This window comes from Tauraco erythrolophus, chromosome 5, assembly GCF_009769465.1.
Source record: "Tauraco erythrolophus isolate bTauEry1 chromosome 5, bTauEry1.pri, whole genome shotgun sequence".
In the NCBI taxonomy this organism is placed as follows: domain Eukaryota; kingdom Metazoa; phylum Chordata; class Aves; order Musophagiformes; family Musophagidae; genus Tauraco; species Tauraco erythrolophus.
In genome coordinates, this window is record NC_141469.1 from 44,784,523 (window position 1) to 44,797,169 (window position 12,647).

Sequence of the window (12,647 nt, forward strand, 5' to 3'; positions counted from 1 at the left end):
GCTATTGTAGCTATACTAATACAGGAAAGTCTTTCAGGCTAACTCTTGCTAACAAATAACAACTGACATAAACTAATATAATGCATATATAGCAAAGGGAGAAAAAAATAACTATACCTACAAAATATATCAGTGTTTCACAGTATCATTTGCAACTAATGCCAAGTAAAAATTAATAAATGCTATAATTGCTGGACCATAATGGTATTTATTTGACACTTTTTAGAGGAAGAGGGAGTTGATTTTCCATAAGTAAGAAATTGCATGCATATGTTAGCATACATTTAAACTTGATTGAGTCTATGATAAATGCTGCTTCCCCCCACCCCCCACCCCATCATATTCTGTTGTTTATAAATGTAATGTAGATCTAACGAAACATAGATGGGAACTGTAATATGTGTTCACCCACAGATGTCAAATTTACTGTTTTTGCACATCATAATATTATTTGTATTTCATTGTAATGTAACTATTAAATCTTTAAAATTCTACTGTTTAAAAGAGAGCTGGGGATGTTCAACACTTCATATGTTAATGAATATATGTAGAATGTAGAATAAAAATAACAATGGTATATGCAGCATCACTGTGTTCCCCTGTGTTTGTGTTAAATATTGTTAGAAACCTCATTCTTGGCTTTTCACCTCACTTGCTAGTAACAAGAGCTTCTTTAGCAACAAGTGCTAGAAGAAAAGACAATAAATATGGAAAAGGAAAGGTAATTAATTCGTTTAATGACATCTGACAAAATTAGGCTAAATCCATTGGTTATCAACATACACAAATCTGGATAATATCCAAAGCACACTCTGACAGATGTCATTAAAACAGAACTTCCTAACAAAATCCCACAAATGTAGAAAAGTTAGGCTAACCGTTTCTGTTAAAAGTACTGTTTTAAAGTAACGTGCAAATAATTAAAGAAATTCAAGCCTCTTATTAGTATTTCTGGGAGAAACAAACCAAATATTTTTTTTGTGGAAGTTATTAACTTTTTTCAAGAAAATCTATAGGAAAATCTTTGGAAGCAAACAGAAACATACGTATAATAAATCATGCATTTTTGTACTTGTACTTCCCCTGGCATTGCTGAAAGATGGACAAGATCCTGGGGTACAGCTCAGTAAGCTTCAACCTTTGAAAATATCTCATCAAGTCCTACCCAGTAACAGTTTGTCCGATTTATATCTTACTTCCTTTATAAAATATTCCACCTGAGGAAAAATGGCTAGAATACAGAGAATCAACCACATTCATACTGTGCAAAACAGTATAATTGAGGTGTCCAGAATGTGAGCAGCAAAAATCCATCTTTAATCCCAAAAGATGACTTTTGCGATGCTCACACAAACAGAGATCATAAACATCTAATCCAAACTGAGGATTTACCTAGTTTTTAATTATCTTTAGTCTTGACTATATCCTTTCTGAATTATGGCATTAGTAGCATTATTTTCAAATAATAGTAAAAAATCCAGGATGAACAAGATACGTAGTGTTCAAATAAAGCAGAAATCAGTGTGCATAAGGACGGCAGAACCAGGCCATACATGACATTCCAGAAAAACATGGAATTTTCAAAATACTGTTTATTATTATGCATCCTTTCTTCGTTTGTTTGTTTTCTGAATGGTATCAGTACGGATAGTTCTAGACATTTACAATATGTCTCTCAACAAATATTCTATTTTCATTGACGTTTATTGTGCTTTTTTTTTTATATTATGTGTTCTCTTAGATGTTTATTCAACACCTCCATTGCAATGGAAATACACTTAGAGCTATGCTGAATGGTTTTGCTATCTTTAGTGTTGATAGAGCAACAAGAAAAACTTCTATAGATATGTCAGTTGATAAAAAGAGATCTAGTGAAAATGTAGGCCGTCTCCGGAAGGAAACGGGGGACCTGGCTAGCCAGGATATGGAGAAGACTGAGGTTTTCAATGACTTCTTTGCCTCAGTCTTCACTGGTAAGAGCTCCAGCTGCACAGCCCAAGTCACAAAAGGCAAAGGCAGGAACTGGGAGAATGAAGAACTGCCCACTGTAGGAGAAGATCAGGTTCGAGACCGTCTAAAGAACCTGAAGGTGGACAAGTCCATGGGACCTGATGAGGTGCATCCGCGGGTCCTGAGGGAACTGGCAGATGACGTTGCTAAGCCGCTATCCATCATATTTCAGAAGTCATGGCAGTCTGGTAAAGTTCCCACTGACTGGAAAAGGGGAAACATAGCCCCCATCTTTAAAAAGGGGAAAAAAGAAGACCCAGGGAACTACAGGCCAGTCAGTCTTACCCCTGTGCCCGGCAAGATCATGGAGCAGATCCTCCTGGCGACTATGCTAAGACACATAGAAAACAAGGAGGTGATTGGTGACAGCCAACATGGCTTCACTAAGGGCAAACCCTGCCTGACTAATTTGGTGGCCTTCTATGGTGAGGTTACAGAATTGATGGATAGGGGAAGAGCAGCTGACTTCGTCTACCTGGACTTATCCAAAGCATTTGATACTGTCCCACATGACGTCCTTGTCTCTAAACTGGAAAGACATGGTTTTGATGGACAGACCACTCAGTGGATAAGGAATTGGCTGGATGGTCGCACTCAAAGAGTTGTGGTCAATGGTTCAATGTCCAAGTGGAGGCCTGTGATGAGTGGTGTTCCTCAGGGGTCAGTACTGGGACCAGTGCTATTTAATATCTTTGTTGGTGACATGGACAGTGGGATGAGTGCACCCTCAGCAAGTTTGCAGATGATACCAAGTTGTGTGGTGTTGTGGACACGCTGGAGGGAAGGGATGGCATCCAGAGGGACCTTGACAGGCTGGAGAGGTGGGCCTGTGAGAACCTCATGAAGTTCAACAAGGCCAAGTGCAAGGTCTTGCACGTGGGTCGGGGCAATCCCAAGCACAAGTACAGGCTGGGCAGAGAATGGATTGAGAGCAGCCCTGAGGAAAATGACTTGGGAGTGCTGGTGGATGAGAAGCTCAACATGAGCCAGCAATGTGTGCTGGCAGCCCAGAAAGCCAACTGTATCCTGGGCTGCACCCAAAGAAGCATGGCCAGCAGGTAGAGGGAAGTGATTCTGCCCCTCTGCTCTGCTGTCGTGAGACCCCACCTAGAATACTGCGTTCAGCTCTGGAGTCCCCAACACAAGAATGACATGGAGCTGCTGGAGTGGGTCCAGAGGAGGGCCACAAAGATGATCTGAGGGCTGGAACACCTCTGCTATGAAGACAGGCTGAGAGAGTTGGGACTGTTCAGCCTGGAGAAGAGAAGGCTGCGGGGTGATCTTATCCCAGCCTTCCAGTACTTAAAGGGGGCCTACAGGAGAGCTGGAGAGGGACTTTTTACAAGGGCGTGTAGTGATAGGACACGGGGTAATGGCTTTAAACTGAAAGAGGGCAGATTTCGATTACATATAAGGAAGAAATTCTTCACTCTGAGGGTGGTGAGGCACTGGAACAGTTTGCCGAGAGAAGTTGTATGTGTGGGATGTGTTCAAGGCCAAGTTGCATGAGGCTTTGGGCAACCTGATGTAGTGGAGGGTGTCCCTGCCCATGGCAGGGGGAGTTGGAACTAGATGATCTTTGAGGTCCCTTCCAACCCTAACCATTCTATGATTCTATGATTCTATGGTTCTTTTTTTTTAGGTTGTTACGTACACAATATGAGTAAGAAAATCTGAGAAAAGTCTTACTATGTTCAGAAAGGAGGTGAGTGTTTAGCAATTTCATTAAACTGTTTTGTGCAGCCGGTTTCACCTTTCTGTCTTTCCAGTCAGCAAATGTCTTAAAGACAACAAGATGTAATGTGCTTTGACCTGTCAAAGACAGTTCTGCATACAGTTGCAAATTTCCATCTTGAATTTCCGAAAGTGTGATAGATTACCAAATCACCTATTTCAGAAAGAATTGCCACATGATGGTTTGGGAACAGATGGAATCAAATGTAAAGACTCTCCTTAATTTAGACACCACAAGGCACAATACTCATCACTGCTTTTCACATTTTAGGATTTTTTATCAAAATCAAAAATCAAGATACTGAAAAAGTATAAGACAAAAAGTTTCAGATATCATTACTTTAACAGCCCAAAGTCCTATGAACTTAATTTTGTGAATTTTGTCTGTCTGATCACTTAGCATATCCATCTCTGCCACTCATTCCTGGATCTTAATCTCTTTTTTTCTTATATTTTTCCTCAGTATAACAGCCAAAATCGTAACACAGCATATCACAGCATAACACAACACAACATAATACAACATAACACAACATAACACAACATAAAACAACATAACACAACATGACATAACCTCACCTCTTCTACAACGTAACAGTTTTCATTATAGGGCTCTGCCAGAAGGTGCTATGCCTTCATCAGAGCAATGACACTTTGATAAAGCACTAATGCAATACATCATCAAGGAGCTGCATAGGGTGATGTATTGGTGTAATACATCAAAATGCCACTGCTCATGAGAGGTTTGATCCTGCTTCTGTTGAAGTCTGTAAAATACTAGCACTGAGTAAAATGAAAAGGATCAGGACCATAATGTGCTTTATACGAAATGACTTTTATATCGTTATTTTTTCATCTTTTAGAAGCCATTTTAACTTTACCACATTTAGGATCTTAATTTAGTATTTTAATGAAGGTTTGTGTTACAGGATTTAAGAGAGAAAGACTAATAGTAGATTATCAAATGTGTATGTATTGCTCTTCCTCTCCAAAATCACTGGAGATTTTTAGGATGATAAAAGAAGAGGATTTTGAGTTTGTATGACTTGTACTGTGAGATTCAGAGTTTGTCACAGTTGAAATAAAACTTTAAGCACTGAAAATGTAAAAAATATTTGTGTTGGAAATGTCGTAAAAATCTGTGACTATAACAACAGCAATAATAGCCTAGGCCAAAGATCACATATATCAGCAGTATCCTGCCCCTGACAACGCCTAAATGTCACTTGCTTAGACAAGAGTAAAAAAATAAATGAACAAGAATATTGTTCTACCCAGTGTTTGGCACATTTAATGTCTTTGCTAGCCTTTCTTGCCGCTTTTGTGCTCAATCTTGTAGAATGCTTTCTGTCTACCTCTTTTCAGCCTCCTAAGACCTATTAATCTATCCAGGGGCAGCTCCTAGCGGCATATGCAGAACTTTGAGATGAGTTGCAAATCCAAATTGTTGTTGTTGTTTTTATGATTGAATGTCACGTTCTGCCATTCCTAGAGCACCTTTCCGAAGAGATGTCACTCTGAAAATTAGTTGTCCATCAGGCAATAATTCACTAGTCACTATATATGTTTTCATTGTGATATTTTGTAATATTGAGTTCTGGTATTGCCTTTCTCCTGTGAAGAAAGAGAAAAGGATTATCTTTCTTTGGACTTACTACAACAGATTCATGATCTTTCCAGTGACGTAATTACACAGTCCTTACTGTTATTAAAAAAAAGAAAACATATTCACATAGATCCTTTTCCTGGTGTAAAAATTAATTCAGGTTTGTTATGTAATAATTACCACCAGGTTAAATTCTCCTCAGTCAGTAGAATTTGAAGGCTGTCTGTCATTTAAGTCCTTTCCAAAACATTGAGTTAAATTTCTAATAAGGACTTTTTAAATAACATGTGTGACATAGACACAAAAATATTTTTTGGCACCAGCTTTCTAAGTGTATATCCTGTTGCAAGATGGACTTCACTATATTTTCTAGTTTATGTAGAAGTGAAAACCTAAAAAAAACATACGTATTGCAAAAAGTTCTCCTACAGTTTCCTCTGTTAGGGTTTTCAAATCTGAAAGATACTATCACATTATGAAAATACTTACAGCTGAAAGCATTAATACCTAAAGTTTGTTAGTCAGTTTTTGTACTTGTAGTCATAAATCTCTTTAAAGAGCATAATTGCCATAGACATTGAGCCAAAGGAAAAACAAGCATGGAAATAAGAAAGCTATTGAAGTGGAATTCAGAGAATTTTTGAAGCTTTGATCTATAATACTTAGTTGCTCTCAATCCCTAGTCTTCAGAAAATCCTTGAAAATGTAGCCAAATAGAAATAGATGGAACATTTATTGAGCAGTCTTTGAGAAATCAATGTCTTAATTTTTGGATTCCTGGGCACTTTCAACTCTCACAGTTTAACTTTCAGTTTTCTAATGACTAACTGCAACAAATGTGTTTTAATATGCTTCCTTCCCCCCCTCCCCCTTCTCCCCCCACCTCCCCCCGAAACAAGCTAAAGAAAATGAATTTACCTTCATGAAAATTAAAGTAGTATATTTTTTGTTGTTGCTGGGGTTCTTTGGACATTAAAACTTTAAGATTGAAAATGTGTTTTTCCTAGGTTTGTTTGGGTACTAGATACCATGAAATAAAAGGTTACTTCATCATTTGAACAATTGAGTCACAATATTACCTGAATACTGGGAAGAATAATCCTGCTTAAGAGGATGATTTGGTACATATGCCCGTGTTCTTCTTTCTAAAACCAATAAAAATTATAACAATGACTGTGAAAGGAAATATCTCATTACTACTTACTTTCCTAATGAGTCTAATGAAGACTACTTAGTGACGGGAAACTACAGTAACAAATAAGATACAGAGAAAGTCCACTTACTGTCAACAAAGTTTGCTAACAGATTATTTTAATAGGAATACTGCATGTCTTCAGAGAGGGAATAAGAATTAAAGGGAAGCATGGGTGACTCGATTTGTCTTTCTTCCAGAATTTACATCCAATAAATTTAATTAAGAGAACGGAAGAAAAATAACCTCTTCAATATCAGTTCAAAAGAATACAGCTACCATATGGCTTACTTTTATATTTTGACAGACAGAAATGGAAGTTGAGTATATAACTTATAAAGACAGCTCAGAGATGTTGAGGTTGTAAAACCTGAAACGTGTCTAACAATGAACTTCTAAACAGACATATTTAAATCAGAAAATGCTTACCTGAAGGTATTCTTAAATTCATTTGCAGATATCCTATCCAAATCAATTGATGTGGTCATGAAAGATTGGTCACTTAAGGATCTTTTATTAGCGTAATACATCATTAAAATCTGAATATGGAATAAAATAACCAATTTTTTTTTAGGCTTAAATATCAGTTTCACAGCCCAAATTTGTGGCCAACAAACAAAATTAACAGAAAATACAAGATGCATACAAGCTTATGCACAGTGCTAGAGGGGAGTAAAACTTCTGGAAAATGAAAAACAAATTGAGAGCTGTAGGAAAAATAGACAACATGCAACAATGACAGTACCTAAATGAAAAGCAGCACAAGCTCTTTCTTACAGTGTCCCTTGATAGCAGGATGTTAAAAAAGTAACCAATACAAAGCAAATCGATAGGAAAAAAAAAAAAAAGATGTCTACGGAGTGGTGTGCTTAATCATTTTAGAAAACAGCAGATGATCTAGAGAAGTTTCACAATTTTTAAAAACCACCTAGAGAAAAGGGCTTCTCAAAAATTTTGAATCCATGCTAATAGTTTTGATGTATGATCTGCAGTAATTGGTTGAAATTTATATTTTAATGAAATAAGGGTTTTCTTAATTAGATGTTAAAATCAAGTAAGGGGTTTTTAAAAGAGCAATGACAATTCATCTAGCATTGAATTCAATGGGAGTTTTACCACTATTATCAGTGAAAACAGAATAAGACCACACTAATCATAACCTAAATAAGATCACACTAAATACATTTGAATATCATAACATAAAGTCTTATGACTGTCTTATTCTGAGTTTAAAGACTATCAAATAGAGATTTCATGTGAATAATAAAAGTTCACACCAGTCTATCATGCTGCTTGTGTCCTGGTTTTGACTGGGACAGTTATTTTTCCTTTAAGCAGCTAGAAGAGCTCTGTGTTTTGGTTTTAGTCTAAGATTCATTACGAGAAGAATGCTGACAGAGCACTGATGTTTATAGTTGGTACTGAGACCAATTATTGTTCTTATCTCAACCACGAGTCGCCTTCCCTTTTCCCTTTTAATACTTTTCCCCATTCTCCAGGGATAGGGGAGGGTGAGTGAAGTGGCATTTAGTTGCTGGATGGGCTAAACCACAGCAGCTTGTTTTCATAGTTTTCAGTAACTGCATAGGAATCCAAGTGCATATATATGTATATATAATTAAACATAGATGCCCCATCCCTGGAAGTGTTCAAGGCCAGGTTGGATGAGGCTTTGGGCAACCTGGTGTAGTGGACGGTTTCCCTGCCCATGGCAGGGGGGTTGGAACTAGAAGATCTTTGAGGTCCCTTCCAACCCTAACCTAAACACATCATGATTACAATCCAAGATGTCAGTACAGTTCTATTAGCTTAAGGTACCTGCAGATTATAAACCACCTCAAAAACTATTTTAAAATATGTAATTTACAAAGCTTCCTGTAATATCAGACTCAGAATTGTGTACATTTAAACAGTCTGTCTGAAATGGTAAATATATTTGAATCATTCAGTAAGCATTAAATCTGAAAACTATGCATGTAATCTCATCAGAAGTCTGTATATGAAAAACATTGCTCTAATAAATTCTGTAGCTAGTCAGAATTGTTTCCCAACTTTCTAGATTTTTGTTTTGACGTAAATGATCAGCATTTTACATATAATAGCTTCAATGTTTTTAGATTACAACAGTAACAAGAATCAAAAAGCAATATAAATATAGTTTACACGAGAACACACAGCACACATTACTAACTTAACAAACTCGGCAGCAACAAAAAAAATCAATGAAAATTTACCTTATGTTTGTAGCTGATTGGTAATGAATAATTTAGCTTAATAACTATAATTTAAAAATAATCTATTTGATTTAATATTCAATTTAAATGAGGTAGCTGAGCATAAAATCTCATTCAGAATATTGATGTTGGAATGAATTTAGTGTAAGGTGAGGTAAAAAGACTGGCAAACTTTCTTCCCATTTCTAAAAACATTGCTAGCCTTTGGTATCACTTTTGGATTTGCAAAACCAAATCAACCATATGCATACACACTATTTCAGGGTGTATGCACAATATAATATGTTGCTATGATGTACCATTATAGATAGAAGAATTAAAATTGCAAACTGACAAAACTGACAATATAAGATTGGCACTATATGTAAAAATTCTTACTCTGGAAAGCTACAAAAAACTAAGCAACTCTTTTAACCCAGTTATTCTTTTTCAATAGTTTCCACTATTAGAAAATAGTAAACAATGAATCAATAGCACAGAAGGGAAAACAATCAAGAATTAATTAAACTAAAACTACTTGATTTTGTTTTGAAGTGTTCATTTGTTGAGCATAATGATGAGAAATGGAGATCCTTTGAGAGACAAAAACATTCACTTTCAGGTATGTGAGATATTGATATTTAAACATGCTGACTTTTTAAAACCAGCTAGCACACGTTTATATCTAAGTCATGTTGCAGCTGAAATCGTGAGACCACATTTAATCAATTTTAGAACAGACCCCTGAATTACAAAACCTGATGATTCTAAATGTAGAATGAGCTAATAAGCTAGTTTGTTAGATTCTGTAACAATCCCATATTTGGTATTACTCATCCTTTGGGAAGTGTTTCCACTACAGAAGTGAATGAGTATTTAGAATGGCCTACAAAATGTCAGCATTTCCCCCAGAAGCAAACTTACTATAACATTTCTGGAACTATAAAGATGTGTTTTCCATTAGGTCCTTATTTTGCATATGTTAATATGTACATGCATACATCTGCATGTCTCTAGTCCTTCTGACAGGATCACTGTCACTTTGATACGAGAACTATGAAACCCAGAAAATCTGCAAGTATTTTAAGATTACCTCTGGAGTGAGTGGTTCTGAATCAAATATCAGACATTGTGATTCTGCAATGCAGCCTCCCTGAGGATTTTCAGGGTAACAAAGTAAACAATACACCTTGTGCAATTATTGCAGGTACTTTTCTTCCCTTTCATACATGATGAGAAACCAAATATCTGGACAAAATCAGGCGACATTCATTAACCTGCACAATAAGTTCAATGCATCAACTAAAAAAATTGTTTATAGCTTTCCATCTACACTATGTTTTAAAATCATTATCAGAATAAACCTAAATCAAAGAGTAAATAACTGTAGAAAGTGATCATTAGTAATAATGTAGGGACCTTGGTCTCATTTAACATTCTCGTATCCATAGTCATGCCTGTGCACACTTTTTGAGCTATGCAACAATTAGTTTCCATTGTGTCAGCTGTAATAATTCAAAACTGTTATGTTCTTGACTTAGTCAGTGATACAACATTATACATTCAAATTTTTGCAAATACACTTAGGTTCAAATACATAATGTCATGCAAGCCTAGGATACTTGTATCATAATGCCCAGAGTTTTAAAACTGTAGCTATGAATTTTTTTTAAAGTAATAAAAATATGTTTCTGTTACTGATTAAAGTTCATATGTTTTAATCAGTGAGTAACTTATAAAGGAATGGTTATTATAAAAGTGTGGTCTCAGGACTATTTCTCTTATGTATGTGGTATTACCCTGTCTAAGAAGGTGACATTTGCTAGTCTGAATAATGTTCTAAGGCTTTTAAACTGAGGAAGTTAAATGTTAGCCCTTTTCACAGCTATTTTTAATTTTTTTAGATACAAAATTAAATAAACCCCAGTACTTCAGTAATTTATTCAACTTTAGTCAGATAAATGCAGTCTCCATTGTGCAGTGACACGTTGCCTCTGAAGAGCCTGTTGACTGTAATTGTTTGAATGACATAATCTAATTGATCTGATGAGGAAAATAGATGCCTGGAATCGTAGTTCAAATTCAAGTGAAAAAAGATCAGGTTTGTTAAACTACCAATTAAAATAGTAAAAATGATTATTCTACAGATTTTGAAACTGATATTACTCATTAAATGTTAATTTCATAATTCTGGAAATCATCACAGTCAATATAGTGATATATATATATATTTCTGCTTCTCTATCAGTGAAGCAGTTTGATACTGGAGTGTTATTGTGTACCCCTTTCAAAATCTGTTGACTTTTTTCATGAGGTGCCATGAATCTAAATTAAGAGTGATCATAATAAGAAGAGACAAAGGCAATATTTAATATCATTGTGGGTCTCAGCATGAGACTTTTAAAAACATCTTAGTGGAGGAAAACAAGATTTTGTACATTAAGTGCACATTAATGTCATCCATGGACATTGACATATCTATTATTTTGCAGTAGACTGCAATCTACATATATACTGCATATATATATAGTGAACTGAAATATAATAAAGATTCTTTTTCCCCAGCTTTAAAGAACAGTTTTTTGCATGCACAGTGTTGTTATGCTTCCTCGTAACTAAGCAGACATTTTCTTACAAGCTATAGATAAATCATTTTAAAGGAATTGTTCTTTCTGTGTCTTTAATGAAAACATGTAATTATTCAGTTTAATAATTTTTAAACACTATGGCTTTAACATTATGAGTGAATAAAGAATTACTGCAAGCAATTTACTGATGTAGAGATTGTTGTAATAAAGATTAATAAAAGTTCGAAGAATAGAAGTTTACATGGATAGAAATATTTTAAAATAAAATATAAATTTTTACTCAACTGTAATAGCATAAATCCCAGAAAACATCTATAAAGACATTTTTAGAATAAGAGGTGTAATATAATTCCTCTTAAAACAGATAGTCTGGCAATACAAGGAACCCAGAAGACAGCAATCTGTAAGAATAAAATACACCAACAGTAAGTAATTTTTGACACGGCTGCTGAAACTTGGGAGAACTCTATTATTATCTTTCTTCATGAAATATCTATTAATAAAAAAAATTGCATTAAATATTGTGCATATGTTTAGCTATGCCAGCAAGATGATTCTTAGAAGTGATATGATGTTGACTCAAATCGCACATCAGGAGTCAACTGGCAGAATAACAAGTGGGGTTTTGTGCCAAGGAGAAACAATCAAGCAGATGTTTATTCTATGACAACTAACTGAGAAATTCCTTGAGCATAGAGACAAAGGAACTGCATAATGATTTTATTGATTTTTAAAAGGCACTTGATAGAGTGCATCAAAAGTATTACTATACATCTCGGAGTATTACAGTATCCTACAAAGCTAACAACAACTATCCCTGACTTAAATAAGTATATGGAAAGCATGACAAAAGTCAACCAATTTTTTTCTCCTCAGACATTTCCTTTCACCTCATCTAGCCAACCATATTTTATGAGTACATCTGAGTAGATAGCTTAAACAGAATTGTCAGGGCTAATCTCTGCTTTCTAGACTGTATTAACCCAGTAACTTGAGCTTTTAGAGCCAGCTCATCAAATCCTTGAAGACAGTTCAAGATTTAGATTTCAGATTAGGAAAAGGCAAGAAAATATTGTCTGAACAAAATGAATAAACTAGGTAGAGAGAACAGTAAATCTGAAGCAGAAACAGATAACTACTTCAAGTAAAAATGACTACACACAACAATGGTGTAAGAAAACAAGACTCGACTTAAAAAACACAGCAGCAGAGAAAAAATAGGGAGTCTGTCAGATATATCAAACCCACAATTTATAATGCAATCGAGAGAAGTTGAACTTGCCATGCTTTAGACCTATGTATAT